The sequence below is a fragment of the Bos taurus genome, chromosome 10 (genome assembly GCF_002263795.3).
Source record: "Bos taurus isolate L1 Dominette 01449 registration number 42190680 breed Hereford chromosome 10, ARS-UCD2.0, whole genome shotgun sequence".
NCBI classification, from domain to species: domain Eukaryota; kingdom Metazoa; phylum Chordata; class Mammalia; order Artiodactyla; family Bovidae; genus Bos; species Bos taurus.
Window position 1 is genome coordinate 27,100,183 of NC_037337.1, and position 11,267 is coordinate 27,111,449.

The 11,267-nt window shown below is 37.8% G+C and overlaps 1 pseudogene; it reads left to right on the plus strand.

Moving 5' to 3' along the window:
• OR4K55P (olfactory receptor family 4 subfamily K member 55, pseudogene) lies at positions 9,917-10,862 on the plus strand (annotated as a pseudogene).

Here is an 11,267-nt window from a genome sequence, read left to right on the forward strand (position 1 = left end):
AACCTGAAAGTTCAAAAGAGATGTATTTATTATTTAGAATTAGTTTCAAATGTGTTCTTGTTTGAGAATGAGGAGAAGATATTTTTCCAAAATTCATCATTTGGGAAGAGAATATAGTCTGCTTGTTCTTGGCTATATACTCTGAGTTCTGGGCATAATAGGTAACTGGTGGCACAGAAACAAACTTTTGCCTGCTTCTGAATCTCTCCCTTACTTTGATAGAACTTGAGAATTTTAAACATATTTTGTAAGCTTGTTATTTTGGGGACAGAGATGATCTGTGACAGTTTCTGTATAGCATGTAACACAAAGTTAACACCATAAATATACTAGTTTTTTTTTTTTTTTTTACTAAACCCATCTTATGGTCAAATAGCAGAGAAGATTTTACAATTTACATCTCAGTTGAATATATTCCTTATCATATCACTAAAATGTGAAAAATAAATGGACATATTTTACAGTAAGTTGGCAGTAACCATTTTAAGGGCAATACCTCTGTTTTTCTGCAACATAAAAATATAAGAGCATAATGTTACTTACCGACATTGGCTTTTGTGATGTTACAGTGATTCGCTAGAAATCAGTGGCTTTCAGTTTGCACTTAGTCTTTTACTTAAAATTGTGTAGAAAAAAGCAGCTAGGTATGGGACTGTATTTTGTAGTATTTTTTTTCTGGGATTTTTGGGATTGATTTTACTTATAAGCTAGTTAAAAGTAAAACATTTCCAGGATTCAAGAGAAGGCAAATGCTTTCTTTTGTTGTAAGCAAATTTCTTTTTACTCTACATTCTCATGGAAAGGATGCCAGATATCTGAGTTTCTTAAAAATTTTTTTTGTGGCAATATGCAGGCATGTGAGTCCTAAAAGTTATGAAGGCTTATATTTTCAGCACAAACACAAAATTTTCAAAAGTAATTTTCTTCCACTTATTTTCCACATCAGTGTTCTGAGAAGTCTTTCATAATGATTTGGTAAAAGTGTGTGCATCTTTTAGTAATCTAAATCCTTTTAAAATCACTCCAAGTCCAAGAGCATTAGGAAATCATAAGGAGATGGGGATAAAAGGGAATTGGCGTAATGGTGTCAAGACTCTCTGCTATGCTTGAAAGAAAGACCTGTGGTTTAATGTTGACCAGATCTCTAAGACCTGTTTAAAAAATCATATCCTTCTGTCTCTAGCCGGATAAAGAGTTTATTGCTTCACAAAATTAAGATTTCACTTTCTTTATCACAGGTTCTCCTGAGACGTGGCCTCTGTAGCTTTAGAGAAGTTCTCTTCCAAGCCAAAGTTTCTTTATAAAGTTAAATTAGTGCACATTCTCTGAGGGATCAGTAAAGAGAAGTAGCAACTTCTCTGAGGGCCCATTATTTACAAATAACTTGCCCATCTGAAATATAGATTCCAAAAGTTTCCAGAAAACACGGTTTGTGGAACAAAAAAGACACACCATGTCAGCCAAAGTTCTGATAGGAATATTTCAAATATCATTGTGCATATTTTGGAGAATAGAGAGGGGATGTTCAGAGACCCCAGTGAGGCAAATGTTGAGATATAGAAACTGTAGGACACTGATGACAAAAATTTGGAGAATTTGGAAGTATTGTTTAGAAAGGCAGTATGGTAGAAGTCTTTAGATTTGAGAGAAAAGAGCGAGAAATATCAATATTTAAGCTTATTGACTAAAATACTTCAGAGGAAGGTGTGACTTCCCAATTAACATATAAAAGCAAACTCTTTACATTGAAAGACTAAAGAGGAAAAAGATTACTTAGATGTTATTACCTCTTGGTGATACTAGATCAGATCAGATCAGATTAGTCGCTCAGTTGTGTCCGACTCTTTGTGACCCCATGAATCGCAGCACGCCAGGCCTCCCTGTCCATCACCAACTCCCGGAGTTCACTCAGACTCACGTCCATTGAGTCAGTGATGCCATCCAGCCATCTCATCCTCTATTGTCCCCTTCTCCTCTTGCCCCCAATCCCTCCCAGCATCAGAGTCTTTTCCAATGAGTCAACTCTTCGCATGAGGTGGCCAAAGTACTGGAGTTTCAGCTTTAGCATCATTCCTTCCAAAGAAATCCCAGGGCTGATCTCCTTCAGAATGGACTGGTTGGATCTCCTTGCAGTCCAAGGGACTCTCAAGAGTCTTCTCCAACACCACAGTTCAAAAGCATCAATTCTTCGGCGCTCAGCCTTCTTCACAGTCCAACTCTCACATCCAAACATGACCACAGGAAAAACCATAGCCTTGACTAGATGAACCTTTGTTGGCAAAGTCATGTCTCTGCTTTTGAATATGCTATCTAGGTTGGTCATAACTTTCTTTCCAAGGAGTAAGCGACTTTTCAATTTCACGGCTGCAGTCACCATCTGCAGTGATTTTGGAGCCCAGAAAAATAAAGTCTGACCCTGTTTCCACTGTTTCCCCATCTATTTCCCATGAAGTGATGGGACCGGAACCGTACTGGCTTCCCTGGTGGCTCAGTAGTAAAGAATCTGCCTGCCAATGCAGGCGACACAGATTTGATCCCTGGGTCAGGAAGATCCCTTGGAGAAGGAAACCCACTCCAGTATTGTTGTCTGGGAAATCCCACAGACAGAGGAGCCTGGCGGGCTACAGTAGGACACGACTTAGCGACTAAACAACAACCACAATTATTTGTAAAATCAACACCTGGGGCACCAAAGTAAAAAAAGACAACACCAAGGTGCCTGACAATATTACATTATATGCACAGATGGGAAAGAAATTCAGAGGGAAGGAGAGATGTATGTAGGTTACAACTCATTATGAGAGACTTCTTAGGAAGCTCATTGAAGAAATGGCTTGAGATCACATATAAGTGATAACACACAGTATTTGCCTTTCTCTGTATGACTTATTTCATTACATGTAATACATTTCAGTTCATCCATGTTGTTGCAAGAGGCAGAATTTAATTATTTCATTGACTTATATTCCATTGTGTATATATTTATATCTATGTTACATCTTCTTCATCCATTCATATATTGATGCATACTTAAATTTTTCTGTATCTTGGCCACTGAAATAATTGGGCAATGAACATCAGGATGCATGTATCTTTTCTATTAAAGAGGGGTTATCAAGGAACATAAAGGCTGATGGATATGTTCACTATCTTGATTGTGATGATGTTCATTGTTGAACACATGTCAAATTTTATCAAATTGCACACTTTATATGTGCTGTTTGTTATATATTAATTACACCACAATAAAATTATTTTAAAGGCCCAAAAGATCAAATTAAATGTATTTTATGCTAATATCAGTGTTCTTTTGAAGATATTTTAATAGTTTGACATCCAGTGCATAACTATCAGGACCTGAAGTAATCATAGATAATGTTGAAACAAATTAGTCAGGCAACCAACATTACCTGTCTATTTAGAAAACATTAGGCCTTCATTAGAGCATGCCATCCACATCAAGGTTTTCTGTTGGTGGCCACATATCATAGTGGCCAAGATATGATTTCTCTTGGAACTGGAACTATTAATGAAACCTTAACTGTATCTGATGATTTAGATTTAGTTAGAGACTAAGATTGCAGAAGACATCTGCCTAGTACTTACACGTTAAACGAAAAATAATCTAAAACTTCACTTATGGTTAATGCTTAGCTGCTTTATATGTGGATTTTCTTGTCTCTCTAATTTGATTATCAGAATATGCAAAATTTATTGCTCTTAACAAATAAGTTCCCAAGAGATGTCCAATGCAAATTATTTTCATGATTCTTGTTCTGTCCAAAATAGAGAATAGGAAAATTTCACTCAAGGGATTCCTTCCAGTGGTAAATATGTGTCAGGCTGAGGGAAAGTTCTTGCATGGATACTGTCTCTATCCAACAATGGAGATTATCTCAAGCATATATTAGAAGAGAAGAGTAAAAAGTAATCTGGTCTTAGAGAAAATTGTGTATGGTAAGTTATCTCATATTCTCTGGGACTCTGTTCTTTAAAAGAATTTTTTTTTCAATTTATGTATTTATTTATTTTTTACTTTACAATATTGTATTGGTTTTGCCATACATCAACATGAATCTGCCACAGGTGTACCTGTGTTCCTATATCTGTTTCTGTCTCACACATGCCTGTTATGCTTGGAACTGAGTATGGCTCATTTAACTTCTGAACTTTAAAGAGATCATTCATGGGTTTTCTCCTCATATTCTATTCCTACTGGATTTTCTGCAGTTTCTTTAACAAATGGACATATCATCACGATGCTGTGTCTCAGAGATGCTCTCAAGTCTGCTTTGGGAGATCAGAGGGCTTTGACAGCTACTTGATTATGAAGAACTTCCAGCTATCCTGACTAAATGGCTCTTAACATTTAAGAAAATAAATGTTTTATATCAGAGAGAGTATTGCATACTAAGACAAATTTTAGCATAGAGATAGAAGTGAAAAGAGTTATGTACCCAGTGAGAAGTGATATAAAACTCATTTATTATGGGATTAACAGGATTAAAATTCGTAACTTGAGAAAAAAGGAAGGCAACATTAGGTAGAAGAAGGAACTTGGAGTATCTCCCTGTGTACCTCAACCAGTGTTTATATCAGGCAATCTATTAAATTCTCTGCGTCCAAGTTTCTGTTTGTAATATTATAAGTGTTGAGAATCTCACAGCTTTAGGATTACTATCATGAAAAAATTAATGGAAGGACATTGCATCCAGACTAGGATGAAAAATATGTTGCTATATTTTTTTTTGTTGCTATATTTTAATACTCAAAAAGAGTAACTCAGTTTATTTCCTTTCCCTGATTTTTCAATTTCACTAATCCCAACTGAAAAATTCAAATCTTTCAATTTTACTACCTCCTTTTGTGAAAATCCACCCTAGGTTACAGAATTCCAAAGGTGCTTTAAAAGAACGTGTAACTACCTCTTGTCAGTCTTTTTAAAATATTAAATGCCTCCTGGATAAAAGCAGAATTGAAAGGTAAAAAGGTTATTAAGCTCGTGGAAAGCAAGAAGCAAGTCTGATAATTCAGTTGCCTCTACATCCTATAGGGTTGCTAAGCATCTACTTATTATTTTAGAGAAAATATAAGCAGTAGGTATTTTAGGGTCAAACTGGGGTCTCCTGCATTGCAAGCAGATTCTTTACCAGCTGAACTATCAGGGAAGCCCACAGAGAAAGGTTATCGCATGTATTTTGGTTACAGAAGGTGGTTGGCCATTCACTAAGATTTTTGCCAGTAAGTTTTGGAAACTGTAGAGCTTTAGGTTGCATTTTAATGAATGAAGAAGGGAAATAACTAATATTTATTAAACATGCACTATCAAAATTTTAATTGCTTTCGGTATATTTTCTGACTTGATTACAAGTCTATTAGATTGAGTGTTGTCTTTTTTACAGATGAGGACATGGAAACAGAAATAAATTTAGGTAAAAGGCATAAGGTCAACAAGTAACAGGGTTCAGACTAGATCTGACTATTTTAAAAAGTCCATGGTTATTCTATGGATTATCCCAAATGTTGGACTGATATTGATTGAATAATATCTCTACTAACATTGTGAAATATTAGCAATTTCAAAACTGATGAAACAATATGATTTCTTATTGATAAATTGTTCCCTTGCATTATACATATTCATCTTTTAGCAAATTTCTCTCTCAAACACAGTTGAAATTCTACTTTTGCTATTATTTATCTTCCATGTCTCTTATTCCAATCGGTACAAAACTAATTATTAAAAAATAGCTTTGGAAAGATTTACCTTGACAAAAGTTAAGTTCAAGGTAAAGGTCAAATTATTCAAATTTCTAAGGAGACATAGGCCATTTGAATGCAGAGTTCCAAAGAATATCAAGGAGAGATGAGAAAGCCTTCCTCAGTGATCAATGCAAAGAAATAGAGAAAAACAATAGAATGGGAAAGACTAGAGATCTCTTCAAGAAAACTAGAGATACCAAGGGAACATTTCATGCAAAGATGGGCTCAATAAAGGACAGACATGGTAGGGACCTAACAGAAGCAGAAGATGCTAAGAAGAGGTGGCAAGAATACACAGAACTGTACAAAAAAGATTTTCACGACCCAGGTAATCACGATGGTGTGATCACTCACCTAGAGTCAGACATCCTGAAATGTGAAGTCAAGTGGGCCTTAGGAAGCATCACTACGAACAAAGCTAGTGGAGGTGATGGAATTCCAGTTGAGCTATTTCAAATCCTGAAAGATGATGCTGTGAAAGTGCTGCACTCAACATGCCAGCGCATTTGGAAAACTCAGCAGTGGTCACAGGACTGGAAAAGGTCAGTTTTCATTCCAATCCCAAAGAAAGGCAATGCCAAAGAATGCTAAAACTACCACACAATTCCACTCATCTCACACACTAGTAAAGTAATGCTCAAAATTCTCCAAGCCAGGCTTCAGCAATATGTGAACTGTGAACTTCCAGATGTTCAAGCTGGTTTTAGAAAAGGCAGAGGAACCAGAGATCAAATTGCCAACATCTGCTGGATCATGGAAAAAGCAAGAGAGTTCCAGAAAAACATCTATTTCTGCTTTATTGACTATGCCTTTGACTGTGTGGATCACAAGAAACTGTGGAAAATTCTTCAAGAGATGGGAATACCAGACCACCTGACCTGCCTCTTGAGAAACCTGTATGCAGGCCACGAAGCAACAGTTAGAACTGGACATGAAACAACAGACTGGTTCTAAGTAGGAAAAGGAGTACGTCAAGGCTGTATATTGTCACCCTACTTATTTAACTTATATACAGAGTACATCATGCAAAATTCTGGGCTGGAAGAAGCACAAGCTGGAATCAAGATTGCCGGGAGAAATATCAATAACCTCAGATACACAGATGACACGACCCTGATGGCAGAAAATGAAGAGCTAAAGAGCCTCTTGATGAAAGTGAAAGAGAAGAGTGAAAAAGTTGGCTTAAAGCTCAACATTCAGAAAACTAAGATCATGGCATCTGGTCCCATCACATCATGGCAAATAGATGGGGAAACAGTGGCTGACTTTATTTTTCTGGGCTCCAAAATCACTGCAGATGGTGATTGCAGCCATGAAATTAAAAGATGCTTACTCCTTGGAAGGAAAGTTATGACCAACCTGCTGCTAAGTTGCTTCAGTCGTGTCTGACTCTGTGTGACCCCATAGACGGCAGCCCACCAGGCTCTGTCGTCCCTGGGATTCTCCAGGCAAGAACACTGGAGTGGGTTGCCATTTCCTTCTCCAATGCATGAAAGTGAAAAGTGAAAGTGAAGTCGCTCAGTCGTATCCAACTCTTAGCGACCCCATGGACTGCAGCCTACCAGGCTCCTCTGTCCATAGGATTTTCCAGGCAAGAGTACTGGAGTGGGGTGCCATTGCCTTCTCCATATGACCGACCTAGACAGCATATTAAAAAGCAGAGACATTACTTTGTCAACAAAGGTCCATCTAGTCAAGTCTATGGTTTTCTAGTGGTCATGTATGGATGTGAGAGTTGGACTGTGAAGAAAGCTGAGCACCGAAGAATTGATGCTTTTGAACTGTGGTGTTGGAGCAGACTCTTGAGAGTCCCTTGGACTGCAAGGAGATCCAACTAGTCCATTCTAAAGGAGGTCAGTCCTGGGTATTCATTGGTAGGACTAATATTGAAGCTGAAACTCCAATACTTTGGCCATCTGATGCAAAGAGCTGACTCATTTGAAAAGACCCTGATGCTGGGAAAGATTGAGGGCAGGAGGAGAAGAGGATGAGATGGCTGGATGGCATCACCAACTCGATGGACATGGGTTTGGGTGGACTCTGGAGTTGGTGATGGACAGGGAGGCCTGGCGTGCTGCGGTTCATGGGGTTGCAAAGAGTCGGACAAGACTGAGTGGCTGAAATAAGGTCTTTTGCATATAATATCAGAATATTTTTTCTTAGAAATTAAATAAATATAATGGAGGTTATGTTTATTTGTTAGTTGTGAAACTATTGTCACATGTTCCCATTCTCACAGCAAATATGTGACTTACCTAATTCCTTTAAAAAATCTTCTTGCTTTCCATCCTTTATCTATACTTCTTAGTTCTCAGTATGAGAGAAGGGAAAACCAGTGCTCATGATGAGGTAATCATTTTCATTTTTGCTCACCTGCTCTCCTTGGTACCACCCTTGAGATTTCAAAGGATAAAAGAAGATGCAACATATGTGCATATGAACTTACATACAAAACAGAAATAGACCCACAGACATAGAAAACAAATTTATGGTTATAAAAGGGGAAAGGGGTGGGATGGGATAAATTAAGAGTTTTGGATCAACATATATGCACTATTATATATAAATAGATAGCTAATAAAGACCTACTGTATAGCACAGGGAGCTATACTCCATATTTGTAATTATCTATAAGGGAAAGAATCTGAAAAATATGTGTGTGTATGTGTGTATGTGTGTGTACAACTGAATACTTGGCTGTACACCTAAAACTAACACAACGTTGTAAATCAACTATATGTCAATAAAAAAATAAAATTAAAAAAAGGAGATTCAACAGCCTAAAAGTAAAATGAGGACAAGGGAAATAGATAAAATGGAAAGAGAAAGATATAACTACCTTTCCACCAGCCAGCTGGAAAGGAATTCTTAATTTACTTCAGGATGAATATTAGCAATATAAGCAATTCCATTTAAAGGTGATCTCTAAAGTTTTAACTTCACATCAGTTGGTACTAACATGTCTATAGCTTATTTTCACTTTAGAAAAGATACATTTAAAATTTTTATGGCAATATTTCAAAAAATCCATTGGCATAGTTGAAGGTAAATATTTTCTATTGATAAACTTGAGTTATAAAAAACCTTTGTTCAGAGGTCATTAAATCAGAATGTGAGTCTGGGTTGCCACCGAAGTAGAAACTTTGGTCAATCCCTTTCTCACATAACACTCCCCTGACATTTTTTTCCTAATAGATTCAGTTTACTAAATGAATTGTATTAATTGTGATCCTAACTAATGGTAAATTATGTGCTTATTTTGCATTTGAATGATCATGCCATGGTATTTTTTATATGGCCTTCTGTATAGCTTCTCTCCTAAAAAAGCTTGTTCCAATACATACTTGAAAAGTGAAGTGGAAGTGTTAGTTGTTCAGGCACATCTCACACTGTGCGACCCCGTGGACTGTAGCCCACTAGGCTTCTCTGTCCATGGAATTCTCCAGGCAAGAACGCCAGAATGGGTTTCCATTCCCTTCTCCAGGGGATCTTCCCAACTCGAGGATGGAAGCTGGGTCTCCTGCATTTTCAGGTAGATTCTTTACTGAGCCACCTGGGAAGCCCATATTTTAGAGTAATAAACTAAAAAGTTAGTTTAGTTTATTTTTAAATTCAACTGACGCTTGAAGAAATCATTATGCTTAACACAGAGAAACTGTAATTTTGTGCCATGTCATTTGTTCTGGATTTCAGTATCTGTTCACCATCATCTTCCTAGGTAGACTACTTTTTTGGTTATTAACTTATAACAGATGTTGTTGGTCACCCATCCAGATTCTTTTCACTGGAGAAGCAGACTAAAGCTAGATTCTAGGTGGCCCAACAATCTTTTCTCAGCCTTTCATTTTGCTGTCTACCTTTCTCACTTGCTCATTGTGAAAGAACCCTCTCAGTCATTCATAAGAATCTGATCTTGGAAAGACAGTTTTGGGTATTTTACTTCTTTTTGGGCACACTACCCTGAATATTTTACCAAAATTTATCTTCCCAATTATACTTTTCACTTTCAGATGTAGATGCTAAATTTCAATGAAATTTAAATTTCAGTGAGATAAATTTTAACCAAAGTCTAGAAAATAAGTAGCCTTTCCCATCCTATTAACTGACAATCTATTTTTCTCTCTAGGTTATTTTAGAGGACATGCTGAGTAAAATGGATAAAAGAAATCTGTCTGTAGTGTCAGAATTCATGCTTCTGGGACTTTGCCAGTCATGGAATAAGCAAGTCTTACTCTTACTGATATTTTGTATGCTATATTTGATCATTGTATCTGGAAATATTGTCATCATGATCTTAATCATCACTGACCCCCGTCTGCATTCCCCCATGTACTTTTTGTTGGCCAACCTGTCCTTTGTTGATATGTGGCGTTCTTCAGTAACTACTCCTAAGATGATTACAGACTTTGTCAGAGAGAACAAGACTATTTCCTTTGGAGGCTGCATGTGCCATATCCTCTTTGTGCATTTTGTTGGAGGGGGTGAGATGGTGCTATTGGTGGTAATGGCCTATGACCGCTATGTGGCCATCTGCAAGCCACTCCACTATTCAACCATAATGAACCTGCAAAAGTGCATTGGGCTTGTGGTGACTTCCTGGACCATTGGCTTTGTGCATGCCATGAGTCAAATGGCTGTGATTGTGCAATTGCCTTTCTGTGGCCCCAGGGAAATCGACAGCTTTTTCCTGTGATATACCACTGGTAATCAAGCTTGCCTGCATAGATTCCTATAACTTGGGAATATTAATGAATGCTGACAGTGGGGTTCTGGCCATGACCTGCTTTATTCTGCTGCTGATATCCTACACATATATTCTTCTTACTGTTCACCAAAGCTCTAAAGCTGGTACATCTAGGGCACTCTCTACCTGCACTGCCCACATCACAGTGGTGGTGCTCTTCTTTGGGCCCTGCATCTTCATCTATGTGTGGCCACTCAGCATCACCTGGGTGGACAAATTTCTTGCTGTGTTTTACTCTGTTATTACACCTCTTCTAAATCCAGCCATTTATACCCTGAGAAATAAAGAGATAAAGAATGCTCTGAAGAGATTCAGAGGCTACTACCTACATTCCAAGAAGAATATTAATGCCTAAAATCTCACTGGAAGCACTTCAAATTGACAACATATAGACCTTATAAACGGAGAAGGCAGTGGCACCCCACTCCAGTACTCTTGCCTGGAAAATCCCATGGACGGAGAAGCCTGGTAGGCTGCAGTCCATGGGGTCGCTAAGAGTCGGGCAGGACTGAGCGACTTCGCTTTCAATTCACTTTTCACTTTCATGGATTGGAGAAGGAAATGGCAACCCACTCCAGTATTCTTGCCTGAAGAATCCCAGGGACAGAGGAGCCTAGTGGGCTGCCTTCTATGGGGTTGCACAGAGTCGGACATGACTGAAGCGACTTAGCATCAGCAGCAGCAGCAGACCTTATAAAAGAGGTTGAAAATTCTAGGCATTCAATTTATATCTACATGTTATGTCTGTCTCCAAGTCCAG